At 42.3% G+C, this 16,298-nt stretch overlaps 1 protein-coding gene across 1 annotated transcript in view; it reads right to left on the bottom strand.

Annotated features, from left to right (window-relative positions):
* Nucleotides 1–16,298, bottom strand: part of LOC125018505 (bone morphogenetic protein receptor type-1A-like) — a 32,364-nt gene extending 16,066 nt beyond the window's left edge. Inside the window, exons 1-2 of the mRNA XM_047602472.1 lie at nucleotides 16,105–16,298; nucleotides 7,682–7,788 (exon numbers count right to left, since the gene is read on the bottom strand). The gene's annotated coding sequence lies outside the window, so the exon portion shown is untranslated. The remainder of the gene's footprint in view (nucleotides 1–7,681; nucleotides 7,789–16,104) is intronic.

Below are 16,298 nucleotides of genomic sequence, written 5' to 3'. Positions count from 1 at the left end.
CCTGGGTCTGTCTAGTCCTGGTCCTGGTCCTGGTCTGTCTAGTCCTAGTCCTGGTCCTGGGTCTGTCTAGTCCTGGGTCTGTCTAGTCCTGGGTCTGTCTAGTCCTGGGTCTGTCTAGTCCTGGTCCTGGTCATTTTTGACTGTTTCTACCAATATAAATACCAACGTGCTGCAAAAAAATGTGTCCACATTTATATTTCCTTTTAAAAGTCAAATTAATTGATCCACGTTCTGATTGAATATTTCCCAACCTGATGCTACAGAGCTAAATAAGCTACAGAGCTAAAGAAGCTACAGAGCTAAAGAAGCTACAGAGCTAATGATGCTACAGAGCTAATACAGCTAATGAATATGAAGAGCTAACAGAGCTAATGAAGTTACCAAAATGGCATCTTCAGATTTCTAGAGGCTCCCCCCCCCCCCCCCCCCCTTCCTCAGGAGGCGACATCTTGGAGAAGGAAAGTGGAGTTTTCTCAGGAATGAAAGGAGGTATTGTTAACAGTCCCACCTGTACAGAAAGAGACGCCCTTATTATTGGGAACCACTGGGCCATGGCTGCCCAACCCCCCGGGGGAAGGAATTTGAGGTCACACCGCTCCCGGGGGTTGATGGGAAATGCGAAGGGTTCAGGTTTGTGGAGGAGCTGGTGTTTGGGGATAATAACTTTTCATTCGGCTGTGACGATAAAACGAAGACGTAAAATGGTTTTAAAGCTTCGTAGCAGACGAAGAAATTATATTATAATTATTTTACATTCATTATTACTCTGCCTCTGCATCATCAGCCAATTAGAGGCATTTAGCTGCAAGCTAATTCACTTCTAATGAACCTACAGAGCTAATAAAGCTACAGAGCCAACGGGGTTAATAAAGCTAGAAACAGGTTAATAGAGCTGATGAGCTAATACAGCCAAAAAAGCTAACAAAGCTAATAGAGCTACAGAGCTAATAGAGCTACAGAGCTAATAGAGCTACAGAGCTAATAGAGCTACAGAGCTAATAGAACTATAGAGCTAACAGAGATACAGAGCTAATAGAGCTACAGAGCTAACAAAGGTAATAGAGCTACAGAGCTAATAGAGCTACAGAACTAACAGAGCTAATAGAGCTAATAGAGCTACAGAGCTAACAAAGCTATAGATCTAACAGAGCTACAGAGCTAATAGAGCTACAGAGCTAACAAAGGTAATAGAGCTACAGAACTAACAGAGCTAATAGAGCTAATAGAGCTACAGCGCTAACAAAGCTATAGATCTAACAGAGCTACAGAGCTAATAGAGCTACAGAGCTAACAAAGGTAATAGAGCTACAGAGATAATAGAGCTACAGAGATAATAGAACTATAGAGCTACAGAGCTAACAAAGGTAATAGAGCTACAGAGCTAATAGAGCTACAGAGATAATAGAACTATAGAGCTACAGAGCTAACAAAGGTAATAGAGCTACAGAGCTAATAGAGCTACAGAACTAACAGAGCTATGGAGCTAATAGAGCTATAGAGATAATAGAACTATAGAGCTAACAGAGCTACAGAGCTAATAGAGCTACAGAGCTAATAGAACTATAGAGATAACAGAGCTACAGAGATAACAAAATAACAAAGATAACAAAGCTAAAGCGCCACAGAGATAACAGAGCTAACAGAGCTAACAGAGATAACAGAGCTAACGACGTTAGAAACCACAAACATGTTGAACCAACCATTTTTAGAACAGGACAGTTTGTAAATTAAACTGGACTTTTCTAAAGCTGATGAACACATTTAGCAAACAACAAAGTTACTTACAACATATTTACAACAGACGTTTATGTCCAACTATTTAGGACCACGTCCACAACTATCAGGTGTCCAACCAGTGATAATGTCTAAATGTCTCTGAACTGTCTCCTGTGTCTTTAGCTGCAGTCTCACTCTGTTACCTAACACATATATAATAATGTCTAAATGTCCCAAATCTCTCAGCTCGTCGCGCTAAGGATCTTTAGGAACACAGGCCCAGGTGCGGCAGCTCGTTTTTATTTTTCCATCTCGAGTTTCTTCTCTTTCAACCTCCATCTTGGCCCCGTTCCCCGTCCCCTCCAGGGGCCCCTCCTTGCCCGACATGCCTTTCAGGGCCTGGGAGACTACAGGCCAGACTTCCTGGCTCCACTGCCATTGTTTGCTTGGCTGCTCTGTGCCTCTTCCCTGGCTGGATGGATTAGCATAAGAATACCCAGAATGCCCCTGGACCTCTTCCTCCTCCTCCTCCTCATCCTCATCCTCCTTCAGATAAGCCACAAACTCATCTCCTTCTCCTCTTCTACAGAACTGGTTAATGGTACAAGAGCACAACCATGAAAACCACTGATGAATTATAGCAACAACGAAGCTAACTACAAAGCTAGCATGGCTATAAAGCTAACAGCGCTGCTGAACTACAGCGTTTACAGAGTGAACATGGGTACAGAGCTACAAGGGCTGGGCCATCAAAACTAGCAAAGCTACTGAACTAGCTTACAGAGCTAACAAAGCTAACAAAGGTGCTGAACGACAGACCTAACACAGTTATAGAGCTAACAGGGCTAATAAATCTATAGAGCTAACAGGGCTACCAAAGGTAACCAGGCTCTTAAAGCTAACAAAAATACTGTACTATAGCACTAACATGGCTACAAAGCTAACAGACAATGAACTAGCTTACAGAGCTAAGGGCTATCAAAGCTAACAGAGCTAACAAAGCTTAAAGAGCTACAATGTTACAGAAATAAGGCTAATGGAGCTAGCAGCACTAATGGGTACAGAGCTACAGAGCTAAACAGTCTAATAGAGCAAAACAAGCTAACTGAGCTATGTGGCTAACAAGACTAGTCAATATAACAAATAGAGCTCGAAGGCTAAAAGAGACACTATTAATGTTTTATGTTTTATTTGAAACAAAAGCAGCTAATTTTCTATTTGATCTCTGAAAAAACAACGCTTTCTAAAACAGTGATTCATTCTGGTTTTACTTCTTCTACTTCTCGGCTTATTGATAAAATCCTCCTCCTCCTCCAACTACTGCTGGAATGTGGGAGGCAGGTAATGGAAACATCATCATCTGCTCATATGATGATGTTTGATATTTCGGATTTAGAATCTCAGCACCTTCACTAAAACCCAGTGAGACACAGATTTACAGCAAGTTATTTCTTCGTGGCCTTTGTTTTGTTTTATCTGCGGTGCAATGGTTCAATGCCGACTGGTCCGGTTTAATAATCTTAAAACTGTCCTAGAGAGTTTGCACGAGTGTGTGTTCTTCATTCTGACAAACTGTATCAACACATTGGACCTAAAACCAGACGAGAACCATCAAATCCCAGATTTTCACTGTGAAGAACCAATTTCCATTAAAAGTCATTTTTTTGTTCAACTATTTCCATTAAAACTATTTAGGACCAAAACTATCAGGTGTCCAACCAGTAATAAATGTCTGAATGTCTCTAAACTGTCTCCTGTCTCCATAGACTGAATATAGCCTCACTGTTGCTTAGCAACCACTGACACATCATGTCCTGATTGGTTGATGGATGCATGTTTCCACCAATAGGAAAGGGGCTGTTATGTTGTTTCTTTCTATCATGTGTAGCTGGCTAGCTCTCTCCTCCTGCTAGCTCTCTCCTCCTGCTAGCTCTCTCCTCCTGCTAGCTCTCTCCTCTTGCTAGCTCTCTCCTCCTGCTAGCTCTCTCTCTCCTCCTGCTAGCTCTCTCTCTCCTCCTGCTAACTCTCTCCTCCTGCTAGCTCCCTCTCTCCTCCTGCTAGCTCCCTCTCTCCTCCTGCTAGCTCCCTCTCTCCTCCTGCTAGCTCTCTCCTCTTGCTAGCTCTCTCCTCTTGCTAGCTCTCTCCTCCTGCTAGCTCTCTCCTCTTGCTAGCTCTCTCCTCCTGCTAGCTCTCTCTCTCCTCCTGCTAGCTCTCTCCTCCTGCTAGCTCTCTCCTCCTGCTAGCTCTCTCCTCTTGCTAGCTCTCTCCTCTTGCTAGCTCTCTCCTCCTGCTAGCTCTCTCCTCTTGCTAGCTCTCTCCTCCTGCTAGCTCTCTCTCTCCTCCTGCTAACTCTCTCCTCCTGCTAGCTCTCTCCTCCTGCTAGCTCTCTCCTCTTGCTAGCTCTCTCCTCTTGCTAGCTCTCTCCTCCTGCTAGCTCTCTCCTCCTGCTAGCTCTCTCTCTCCTCCTGCTAGCTCTCTCCTCCTGCTAGCTCTCTCCTCTTGCTAGCTCTCTCCTCTTGCTAGCTCTCTCCTCCTGCTAGCTCTCTCCTTTGGCTAGCTCTCTCCTTTGGCTAGCTCTCTCCTCCTGCTAGCTCTCTCCTCCTGCTAGCTCTCTCTCTCCTCCTGCTAGCTCTCTCCTCCTGCTAGCTCTCTCCTCTTGCTAGCTCTCTCCTCTTGCTAGCTCTCTCCTCCTGCTAGCTCTCTCTCCTGCTAGCTCTCTCCTCTGCTAGCTCTCTCTCCCTCCTGCTAGCTCTCTCCTCTGCTAGCTCTCTCCCCTGCTAGCTCTCTTCTCCTGCTAGCTCTCTCCTCTTGCTAGCTCTCTCCTCCTGCTAGCTCTCTCTCTGCTAGCTCTCTCCTCTTGCTAGCTCTCTCCTCCTGCTAGCTCTCTCCTCCTGCTAGCTCTCTCCTCCTGCTAGCTCTCTCTCTCCTCTTGCTAGCTCTCTCCTCTTGTTAGCGTTTTCCTCCGTGAATCAAACATGACGATAATATTCAGGAGAAAGCCTCAGTTATTTAGAACCAGTCTAGTTTTACTTGGTCTAGAAACACGAGTTAGAAACTGATCTATAGGCTGAAGTTTAGAAACAGAGACTCAGTGAGAAGCGTCTTGATGCTACGTCGTCGTAAGTCGTCGTGTGATTCGTACGTTGACTCCAGAGGGTTAAGGATCAGATTCTGCTGCAGACGGAGTGGAAACGTTCATGAATGTGAGTGTGTGGTCTGGTCAGAGACTGGACTCCGGGTGGTTTCATGGAAACTACGTCCAGGCCACAGAGCTGTGCACGGCTGCCATGGCGATATAGGTGGTCCAGTGTGTTGCATAATGCGCCACTTCATTAGGAACACCAGTGAAAACATTTTAATACAACAGTCGGTTTCATAAATACTAGGGATGGGACTTAAAACACATTAATTACAATTAATTAATTACAAAAACACAGTAATGTGTTTTACCAGAAGAAGTAGAAATTGCCTTTTATACTGACATGTTGTTTATAAACATTTAAAGCCATTTAAAGTATAGTATAAGTATTTAAAAGTATTTAAAATGCCACTTTAACTTCAGGTCTGTTCAATGTTGGCCAGAGACATTTTGTTTTTCTACCATTCTGAAATGCAATTAACAGCAGTTTTTCCATTAAACATTAAAAGGTTACGTTATGCTTTTCGGGGCAAATATTGTTTTGCGATTAATCGAGATTAATTAATCACAAAGCCTCTAATCAATTTTCCATTTTAATCAATTTTAATCAAGTCCCACCCCTTAAAAAACACTTCCCCAGCAAATATCCCTCAAAGCCGCTTAAACACTAACTCTTAAAGTTCAAACTCTCGTTCTGTGTTTCCTCACTGAATCGCAAACGCTTCGGCGAATCTGTTCCCCATTGAACCGACATGTGTTCCTAATATTTTGACAGTGTAGTCAGAGGTGCCGGGATAAACAACAGAGAGAGACTTTACTTGTTCCGAAATATTCATCATCTCCCTCCTTCGTTCTGTCTCTGCTTGAAATGATTTTAAAAACCACTTCAACTTCTTTGTTTATTCTGTTTAAAGCCAGTTAATTATTATTAGTTCCATTAACTGGTGAGTTTCTTTTACACCAGATTTCATTTTTCATTAATTCAACTCTTTTCCTAAAACATCTCTCAAGTCAAAAAGCTCATATACATGTATATACACACATCTTGTGCATGTTAGATTAACTAATAATATAGTTTCAGTTCATCAAAGTAGTTTCTCGTGCTTGATTAATTCATTATTATTTGAATCAACACTTTTCAACATGACCTGAGCATGAATGGAGGTGTAGTCAGTGGTGTACCTAATAAACTGGCCAGGGAGCGTATAAAGCTCCAGATATGTTGTGTTCAGAGTCTGTGCTAAAAACAGCCGAGGAGCTGAGAGTGGACGGAGGAGGAGGAGGGACGAGTTGAGACAGGACGAAAGAATCCGACGGGCGTGTGTCGAGTCTTTCAGCTCAAACACTCGGTTACACTCGGCCTTTTTAAAGAAGTTTCCCCTGGAAAGATTAAAAGTGCGCCTCGGCGGGCTGTAAGCTGAGCCGGGTGGTGGAGGCTGGAGGGTGGAGGTGGGGGGGTCGACTTCTGAGGGACATATGGGAGTGATTTTGCAGAGCAGACTGGACGTCTCTGTTTAAAAAGGTCTGTCGACAAGAGGAGGAGACTCAGACGCTTGAGTCACCTCCTCGTCCTCGACTCTAAAACCGTAGAGCTCCAGTCCCACAAAGACGTAAAGAAAATAAAAGCACACGCTGGTGGAAACCTCACTGCCGATGCTAAGCTAAGCTAAACGTTCAATCTCCCTGTTGATTTAATTTCAGTCAAAAGTTTATACTTAGATTTTAATCACCCACAAGGGAAGTAGCTTGGTCACAGCAGCTTAGCTGCACATAAAAGAAAAACTCTTACGAACCGCAAATAAAAAGAAAGATAAACTATTAAATAAGGTTCAAATATAATAAAAAAAAATACAGTAAAATAAATAAAAATCATGATAAAAAAAGTTTTAAAATTAACTAAAATATAATTTAAAAACTGAATTATAGATCCATATTTGAAATAAACTAAAAAGTCCTAATAATATATTTGAAAGATTAAATACAGTTGCTAAAATAGAAAAAAATAAATAAAACTGCCGCCTGTGTAATGAATCTTTGTAAATATTTGAACATCTCGTTAATTCTTTTTAATTATTATTATTATTTTTTTATTTTTTTTGCTACAGGCTAGTGTGCGACCTGAGAAAACTGAACATATTTATTAATTTATTTTTTTAAAATAATTTAGTCTGGTAAAAGGGTTAAAATCTTAAGTTTTGATTAAGCCAATCAGGCAGCGTCCCTGGTTCCCGGCAGCCAATCAGATGAGACCTCTGGATTGTGGTTCAGCTGTGACGAACCTAGAACTTGTCATGAATATAGATTTTTGTGGAAAGTGATCGGTGGAAAAGCTAACGTTATGCTAACGTATTGAATGTAAGCTGCCACAGACATATGCTAAAAACATTAGCATGTAGGAGGTAAAACTCAAACCTGCAGCCGCTAAGGCTGAAACTGCAAACAACAGAAGGACTTTAAAGTGTGTAAATACTGAATATGAATATTTAGTCCTGTTGCTCTAATGATTTCTAGGAAAATAATAATAATAACGAGGATGAACGTTGATTAGACCGAGAGTCTGGGCTCAGTGTAATCAGCACTTCCTGCTCTGCAGTTATTAATCAAACCAGACGACAGCTCCAATGACCCAATCACAGCCTGTAATTAAAAGCCAGGAAGCCTCCTGATTGGCCGGCTCTGCTTGAGCCCCGGGGGTCAAAGGTTAATCTCCTCGAAGAGGAGGAGGAGGAGGAGGAGGAGGAGGAGGAGGAGGAGGAGGTCGTCTGCTAATCAAGGAGTAATCACCACTACACGTCTGCAAAGAGGCTGATGTTTATGCTTTCGTACCGGACTGGTGGCTCCATGGCTGAACGGTGTGCGTGTCGCCGCACGGCTCCATGGGAAACGTAGTCAGGAAGTCGGATCAGACCAACATCACAACCACCAGCAGCGACCTGAGAGGAGGAGAAGAAGAACGAGCGCGTTGGTGAGGAGTCAATAAATCATCAGACAAGGAGGCAAAGACGTTAGATGACGTCCTACAAGACTGCAAGGAATCAAGGAAAGATGGAAGGAAGGAAGGAAGGAAGGAAGGAAGGAAGGTCAGAGTAAAATCAGGACGAGCCTTAAGGTTAAAGGTCACACACGAGGAGAAAATAGTCGACCACTAAAAAAAGAAAAAGAAAACAGCTGGTGCACAAAACAAACGCACCTCCTCGTCTACGGACGGAGGGGCGGAGCCAAGAAAAACAAAAACAGACCTTTCTCCCCCACATGAGGACAAGCGAAACACTCTGCTTTCCATCCCCGTGGGTTCATGGACGATCAAGTCCAACAGCTGAGTGGAAACAGAAACTAAACCCCAGACGCAAAGTTTGGGTCCGAATAAAAACGACAGACACAGAAGACGATGCAGGAAAAAAAACACAAACCAAAGAAGAAGAAACTCAAATGTGGATTCAACTTCTATCTCCTTCTTCTTCTTCCTGAACAGTCCTTTATCACCAGAGGGACGTCCCTACAGGGGACAAACTCCAGGACATTTAGGATCAGATCCAGACTCATTCTGATACTTTATGTATTTTATTATATTTGAAGTCACTTATAACAAACTCTGTACCAAAATCTTTTATAAAATCTTAAGATATCTGACGTTTCTACATCTAAAACATTCCACCATGATATTAAACTTCCGTTCAGTTCATTACTTCAGCTTTTATCTAATGAATGAGCCCATTTTGCAACAAACAGAAAAGAAAACAAGTGTATAAATATAAATATATATATATATATATATATAGATAAATAAAGGGGACATATTTGAGGCTGGACAGGAGGACGGGCTGAGGTGTGAAGAGACGTAAACAGAGGAATGTTTACGGAGCAGTAAAATAAGAGTTCACTTCCTGAACTGGTTGAAACAAGTGTTTAACGTCGCTCTGTTAATTTTCATCGTTTCTGATGCTTCAAATTTGTTTTAGAGTTTAACGAGAAGCGTCCAGAAAGAGGAACCGTTCCTTACTGGACCGTCACCAACGTTTCAGCCTGTAAACAGCTGTAATGTGAACGTCAGCACAAACAGAGGCTGGTTCCTGTCGATGAAGAAAAGATTCGACGATTAATTGAGTCTTTAAATTTGCCACCTGGCATCAGCTAAACTCTGGAGAAATGAAGCGCATCAAAAAACAGGAAGGAAGGAAGAGTTCAGGCTGTGAAGCTAACCGCTGCTAACTGTTAGCTAGCTAGCACAAGGAAGGAAGGAAGGAAGGAAGGAAGGAAGGAAGGAAGGAAGGGAGGAAGGGGATAATCAGCTGATGAGTGAGGAACATTCACAAAAAAAAAAAACTAAAATGAAAGTCGTCCAACTGGTTTTGTTTTTACTAAACATACGTTTACACGACCAAGACAATAATTCATGATTTTAACCTTAAATGCAGATGATTCTGTTTCTAACTTCTATGGAAAAGACTGTAAATCTATTCATTAATAAACATAAAGTTAAAAGCGTGTGTGTTTGAAGCCGGAGCTGTGGATGAGAAGAGGAGGAATCCACTTCAAAATAAACCAGGAGCTACAAGTGTCTTATAAACCAAGAGGCAGCTTCACCTTCAGGTCCAGGAGAATAAAATATCTCTGCAGGGAGGAGGAGGAGGAGGAGGAGGAGGAGGAGGAGGGGGAGGAGGAGGGGGAGGTGAAGAATCGTCCCTCTGTGCACTCAGCTCCATTTACTGCTTTTATTTATCTGCAGAGAGGCTGGAGGTATGGAGGGAGGAGGAGGAGGAGGAGGAGGAGGAGGAGGGTGGATTGCATGTTTTCCTCCCCGGCTCAGCCAGTCTGTCTCCAGGCCGCTGGGGAGGAGGAGGAGGAGGAGGGAGGAGGGAGGAGACGTGAAATCTGATCTCCTTCCCCTCCCTCCTCCTCCTCCCTCCTTCCCCTCCTCCCTCCTCCCTCCATCCCTCCACTGCCACCTCGCCAGAAAGCCTCCGAGACTCCCTGAGTAATCTGATCCTCGGCCTCCCAAGTCTGGAGGTGGAGGAGCGAAGAAAAGACGAAGAAATGGAGGAGGTTTGAATAAATAAAAAAAATAAAAAGAGGAGGAAGAAGAGGGATAGAAATAGAGCAGAGGAAAGAAAGAAAGAAAGAAAGAAAGAAAGAGAGAGAAAGATCCCTGAGCTCAACGTCCAAGACTGGAAACACTCCCAGGAGACGGAAAACTGAGACGCAAGAGGACGGAGAAAAGAAGGCAAAAAAACTGGAAGGAGAAGAAGGAGGAGGAGAAGGAGGAGGAGGAGGAGGAGGAGGAGGAGGAGGAGGAGGAGAAGGAGAAGGAGAAGAAGGAGGAGGAGAAGGAGAAGGAGAAGGAGAAGGAGAAGGAGGAGGATGAGGAGGAGGGAGGGGAAAAGAAACAGATGGAAAACAGAGAGAAGAGCGTCAGCGTTTAAATCCAGAAGAGCTGCTGGTTTCTATTAAGAGAAAATAAACAGGCAGAAACAGACGGAGAAGATAAAGAAAGACGAGGACGTGAAGCAGAGATTATGTTTGAATCTTAAGGATCAGATTGATTTTAAACTATATATAAATACAAACAAACTACAGGCGTGAAAACGAGCACCGTGAACTGGTTGGCAGAGACAGAGACGTCTTCATTCAGATAGAGAACATAAAACATAAATAATAAAGACTAAATCAGAAAACAGAGGACGGACTTTAGGACGTTTATTCAGCATCAGATCAGAACTAAAATCACTTGATCGGGTCTGAACAGACAGAAACAAACAAACGTCAGGTCCAAATGTGACACTGGTTCCATGGTTTTACTTCCAGACTCAGACTCAGACCACAAACATGAACAAGTCTAAGGAGGTTCTTTCTATTTACTGGTTATATTCTCCAATAATTAATCCAACTATGAAAACCAGCAAAATAAACCTGGAACAAAAACAAGCGGCAACACCAGACGCTTTACTCACCATCACATTCTATCACGACTTTTGCATTCGATTTAAATTCTTCAATATTCCCAAGTTTCAGTTTTAGCTTTTTTAACACCAGACCGTGAGAAACAGCTGAATGATGATGATGTTTACAGGTTATATCAGGAGCAACTTCCCCCAAATAATCACATTATTCTTAAGGTTTGAAACGAGATCATGTTCCACATGTAAAACCTTTCCACCAGCACCAAGCTCCAAAAACATAGACTTTCTGAATAAAACCTTTAAACTGAAACTGTCTCTGCAGCGTCTGGAAGCAGGTAAATGCATGTGAGCACCACAGAGTTCACAGAAATCCTTCCACATGTAAAACCTTTCCTTTTCTGTCCAGAGCAAAAAAAATCCAAACACACTTTGACGTCTGAGGTTTTATCTCGTCCGATATTACGTCACGTTACTAGACAGTCAAAGAAAAACACGTCGTTGTAGCTTTTTCCCAACAAAGCTCATAAACAAAGACAAAGATGAAGCATTTAGATGAAATATTTTTGAACAAATAAAAAAACACAATACTAGTGTTTCCACAGGTGAAATTTAAGACGTACACAAAGTGTGAAAAGTAAGAACAATCAGAGCTCATTCATGGTCTCGGTCTCTTTTTAAAGTTTCTGTCACTACGGTTAAAATCTCTCCACGTGGTTTAGTTCTGGACGAATCAAAGCTGTTGGTTCACCTGAATAAATGTGTTGGTTGAATCCTAGAATGACTTTTATCAGTGAAACCAGAATAAAATGACGTATTGTCCAGAGCTGTGATTGGTTGATGGAGACGCTGCTGTTAAATAAACCAGAGGAAACGTGGAGGGTTAATAAACTCACCAACACTCGCCACCAACACACTGAACAAAAACCCAGTGACGTGATGATGGATTCAAGCCTGGACTCAACGTAACTTCAGACCCACGATGCAAAATACGCTCGTGTTTAAGACTTTTTCAGGAATTAAATCAGGATGATCACGTTTTAGACGTAAAGACTCTGTGGAGACGACGTGAGAATCGATTGTTCCTCACTTAGATGACGGCGTCGCCAGCGAAAAGACCGGGCTATCGAAAATAATCGGGGGGGGGGGCGAGATAACATGGCGTCTGAGATGGACGTGGTGGCGGGGAAACATGCGTTAGATGGACGGGGGGGGGGGATAACATGGCGTCTGAAGATGGACGGCGGGGGAGATGAAGCTGCCGTCGCCTTTTAACCTTCGTCCATCCCTGCAGACACGTCTGAGACATAAAGGACAGAGGACAGGAGGAGGTTTGGAGGTTGTTGTCTTTTTTTAAGACAATACGACCCCCCCCCCCCTCTCTGAACCTCTTGTTGTGGCCTTGCTGGCTCGCCCCGTCCGTCGCTCTGTTATTTTGGTAGCAGCCGTCCTGGGCTTGGCTGAGGAATGTACAGCTGTCTGACATACGGATAAAACCAGATTTTAATTTCCAGCGACACCCTGACAGTCCGTCTCCGTGGGGGGGGCACGGTGGGTGCAGCATCATGTTCTGGAGCCAAAATGGCGGAGAGAAACGGGGGTTACAGTTGGTCATCTCCAGTGGACGTCCCGGGCTCTGGTTGCCTAGGTAACCCTCTTACATCGTCTATGGTGAAGCACGGTGGTCGCAGCATCATGTTCCTCCATCCACGTCTTTAATTACTCTCCGGCCGCTATCGTCTTCGTAGCCGAAAGCTTGGTCGTCTCCAGTGGATGTCCCGGGCTCTGGTTGCCTAGGTAACCCTCTTATGTCGCACTTAAGCAAAAACGTAAAATAAACTGAGGGGGTGACGCAAAGACAGCACAGCACACCACCGAAGAAGAACAGATCCGTGGTGGAGCACGGCGGTTGCAGCATCATGTTCTGCACTGGCGGTATGAGCCAAAATGGCGGATGGAAACGGGGGTTCCTTCCTTCAGGTAGTGTGGTTTGCACCAACATGGGGGCGGGGCCCCTCCAGTGGGACGCTAGATTAATCTGAGGGGTCTTAACTTGATCCAGACTGAAGCAATTAATCAAACCTCTGCAGACGTCTTTAGTTGTTCTTCTGTCACTAATGTCTCTGTACGTCCCGGGCTCTGGTTGCCTAGGTAACCCCGTTACACCCCATCGTTACAGTGTAGACAGAGCTATCTCTACTATTTGAAGAGATAGAACCAAAATGGTGGACAGTGTCTCCTTCAGATAAATGTCTGCGGTTCACTTCTATCTATCGCCACTACAACTGCTGACCAGTCCATCCACCCCGACCTCCTCCTCCTACTCCTCCTCCTCCTCCTCCTCCTCCTCCTCCACCTCCTCCTCCTCCTCCTCCTCCTCCTCCTCCTCCTAAAACACAAAGATCCAACCAGGACCGTGAAACGTGCTTTCAAGGAAAATATTCCTCAAACTGTTCGTCTCTGTCTCTGTTCTTGTTTTGGCGTCAGACAGAAACAGAAACTAAAGGTGTCGCAGATTTTCTGTTCAAACAAACAAACAATTAGAAAATCTTTGGTCTGAAGGTCTCAAACCCAGAGGATAATAAACTTAAACCCGAAGACCAGAGAACAAACGCAGGAACGTAGAACCAGGAACTCATCTGTTGTTTCATCTCAAGTCACTTTCTAATACTTTGCAAATGGAAAATATTCAGAACGATTATTGTTTCTCTTTCATTTATGAACAGAGTAAAAGCAGCTGTTAGAAATGATACTGAAGGAGGAGGATGCTGCTGGTTTTTGTCTCTGACAGACTCGGGTCTAAAAATTACATTTCATCTCTGATTTAATCTGTAAAAACGCATAAAATAATCAGGAAAAGCAGCAACTTTCGAAGCATAAACGTTGAAATATTTGCATAACCTGTTGGATTCTTCTTAATCTGCAAACAACCTTAAACCTGCACAGAAATGTATTAAAAGGCATAAAAACAGAAACTGGACAGACACACAGACGCTGAGCTGCACCATTAAACACATGAGAATAAAAAGCAGGACATGGACGTTTTTTGTGCGATTGATCGGTTATTTAAATGTTGTGATCGTCGGTGCAGATCAGAGTTAATGTGAACATGACTCCGTCCGGAAAAACCAAACCAAGCCCACGTAACAGACAGAAACGCTGCTCGTTAGTCGCCGTTAACGTGATTTACTGCTAATAAAGAAATGACATCAGCACAAGAACAAGACGCAGAAACCAGAGGCTGCTCCCAAGATTAAACACAACAACCTGGAAATATTTAAAAATGAAAGCAGAGTAAACTCACACTGTCAACAAGCTACACAACAACATCTACAAACAGAATAATGAGGGAAACTGTTTACACTTTTAAAATCAAACGCATCTAATGGCCACGTATGTAAGTTATGCAGAAATCCTCCCTGGTTAAACTATAACACCAGCTACAAATAATACACTTAAAAACACTTAAAAACAGCTGGTAAAGAATTTTTCCTTGTAATTTTGGCACTAAACCCTGTTAGTCCACCAACAGAGCAGCATGTCAGCCTGATGTTTACAACTTTAAAGGCGATAAAATAACTTTGACAAAAATGCAATCACGTTTAAACCATTTTACTACAAATAAAGGCTTCGCACGCACACGAACTAATGAGAAACTGGTGAGAAACTGGTGAGAAACTGGTCAATATTCCAGCTACAAATATTCTGAAAATACAGAACCAGTCTGGAAATATTTAATCACCTAAAACTACTTTTAAAACTCTTAAAAATCAAGCAGAGTTAGCCGAGAATGCTAACAAGCTAAACAACGACATCTAGAAATAAAACAGTGAAGGAAACGACAGATAAAAGTTGCTTAAAAGCTTTTAAATCATGTTTGTTTGTATCCAATTTCACCAATAAACCCTCAGCTCTAATTATTCTGGAAATACTGAACCAGGTTAGCCGACAATGCTAACAAGCTAAACAACAACATCTAGAAATAATCTAAAGAAGGAAACTATAAATAAAAGAAAGTGTTTAAAGACTTTTAAATTCAAACTTATCTAATAACCAAATATTTAATGACATCGGAACTTTAAAAAACAGATTAAAAGTTAAATCAGGTCAAAGCAAAGTTACTCATTAATGGTAATAATCTAAACGAAAGCATTTAGAAATAAAATAATGAAGAAAACTAAAAATACAAACTAATTAAAACATTTAAAAACAACTTTTAAACAGTTTTTACTCCTAAGTTTGCCAATAAATCGTCTTAGACCACAAACAGAGCAACATGCTAACCTGATGTTTAAGATAAAATGACTTAATATTTGTAATTTACACATTTAAACCATTTTTACTACAAATAACGGGTCTAAACCGCGAACGAGTCAACGAGAAACAGGTGAGAAACTGGTCAATAATCCGGCTACAAATATTCTGAAAACATTGATCCTGATTTCTCTCATCACCTAAAACCATTTAAAAGCTCTTAAAAATCAAAGTTTAATGAAGCCCGAGTAAAGTTAGCCGACAATGCTAACAAGCTAAACAGCTACAAATAAAATAATGAAGGAAAACTATAAATAATGAAAAACTGAAAACACTTTCAGCTTTCAATCCAAACTTATCCAATAACCAAATATTTAATCACATCCGACACTTTGAAAGCAGATTAAACATAAACGAAGTAAAATAAGGTCCAAGCAAAGTTAGCCGACAATGCTAACAAGCTAAACAACAACAATACCTGCAACTCAAATGAAAGCAGTTTACAGCCTTTTTAAACCAACTTTTTAACGACGTTTGCTTCCGTTTTTAGCTCTTTCCATCGTGTTAATGTTGTATTTTGACTTTATTTAAAGCAGAGTTGTGTAAAGTTGTTAGCTCGCAGGAATGCGGCGGCTAACAAACAAGCAGCAAACACCTTCCCGACAAAATCCGCACGACAACAAAAAACACCCATAATACAGCTCTTAACCATTTCAGACGGTATTTTAGTTGATGTTCTCGGATTTTTAAATGAAATAAACACGTTTTTATGCGGCGGCTGAACTGAGGCAAACTTTTTTTTTTCCACGACACCAGCCAGGTGGGATCCGGCTACTTCCTGCAGCCAACCAACACATTAAATCTGTTCGCCGAACTCCACTTAAGTTAAGGCATTATTTCTAACGTGAAAGCACACACTCTTGCTACATAAATGATATGCTGTTAAAGAAAACATCCGCTGCTTTATAACACGTCTATAAATATCGGCATAAAATGAACCAGACGCTGTAATAATGTCGTAAACTGTGTGGTCTCCAGGAGATAGACGGACCCGCATCAGACCCGCATTCTGGGATGAAGTTTTAAAAAGATCACGCTCACCTTTCTCCCTCTGTCTTTGATTTATCCTCTGTAAGTTTCCCTCCTTTTCCACGTTATTTCATCGCCTAAACTCCGGGTACAAGCCGTAAATTCCAGCGGTTTTTCAGTGTTTTTCTCCGCGTCGTACTCCGCCTCCTCTCCGCGTTCAGCCGCTGCGAGACTCGACGAACGACCGCACAAAGATCGTCTGTGAC

The sequence above is a fragment of the Mugil cephalus genome, chromosome 13 (assembly GCF_022458985.1).
Source record: "Mugil cephalus isolate CIBA_MC_2020 chromosome 13, CIBA_Mcephalus_1.1, whole genome shotgun sequence".
Classification (NCBI taxonomy): Eukaryota; Metazoa; Chordata; class Actinopteri; order Mugiliformes; family Mugilidae; genus Mugil; species Mugil cephalus.
This window is presented reverse-complemented; position numbering and strand designations above follow the sequence as displayed.